Here is an 875-nt window from a genome sequence, read left to right as displayed (position 1 = left end):
CCATGTTTGTTTATTGCATCTTGAACTGTGATAGTGTTGAAGTGTTGATTGGCTTGTGGATGTAGTGGTTTCTCCTTTTTATGCTGCTTTATGATTGAATGCAGGAAAATTCCCAACCCTTGTGACTCACCAAGAGTCGCTAGAGTCAAAGGTTAATGAAATAAAGGCAACTGTGAAGTTTCAGTTAAAGAAAGTGCTGTGCATGGGTGTTGCTGTTGGTAACTGCGATATGGAGGACAAGCAGATCTTCCAGAACGTGCAGATGAGCGTCAATTTCCTTGTCTCACTTTTGAAGAAGAATTGGCAAAATGTGAGTCATAAACCTAATCAATCTTTTTGCAAATTAGTTTTTTCATTTGGTTTGTCATGCTTGTTTTATTTTTACTTTGAGCTTCTCTAGAACGGTTATGATTATTCTCTTTGGCTCCTAATCAATCTTTTGATTTAGTTATGGCTTGCTTCATGTAGCTTTGTTTACAAATAGTCATCTCATTACCTATTATCCTCATGTCTTGTGGCTATAACCTGCAACTGATTAACTGGTTGGGTGGGAGTAGGATGTCTGTTAACACATGTCCTGCCTTTAGTAATTACAGGGTTGTTTGTTGGGATTGATATATATATTTGATTGTCCTTGATTGGTTTTGTACTCATTAAGTTTTTTGTTGGAAATCAGGTCAAGTCCTTGCACCTTAAGAGTACCATGGGAACTCCTGTCCGCCTTTACTAAGGAGGTTAAGCAACCATAGTTTTGTAAGAAGAGAAGAGTCTACCGTGAGCTGAACTGAGAAATGTTTTCTTTGAATATTAGGATTTTATGTTTCTGGATTTTTTTTTAATGCTTCTTATTTTTATGATTACCAGAATTGTATGAA

At 36.5% G+C, this 875-nt stretch overlaps 1 long non-coding RNA gene across 1 annotated transcript; it reads left to right on the top strand.

The window, feature by feature from the left end:
• Positions 1–74: 74 nt before the first annotated feature.
• LOC105120379 (uncharacterized) lies at positions 75–860 on the top strand. The gene is made up of 2 exons (XR_841316.1): positions 75–310; positions 677–860. It is a non-coding gene; the product is annotated as an uncharacterized LOC105120379 (long non-coding RNA).
• The last annotated feature ends 15 nt before the right edge of the window (positions 861–875 follow it).

Source organism: Populus euphratica, unplaced genomic scaffold (assembly GCF_000495115.2).
Source record: "Populus euphratica unplaced genomic scaffold, PopEup_1.0 scaffold8308.1, whole genome shotgun sequence".
Lineage (NCBI taxonomy): Eukaryota > Viridiplantae > Streptophyta > Magnoliopsida > Malpighiales > Salicaceae > Populus > Populus euphratica.
The sequence above is the reverse complement of the archived record's forward strand: the minus strand, read 5'-3'. Positions and strand labels throughout refer to the sequence as shown.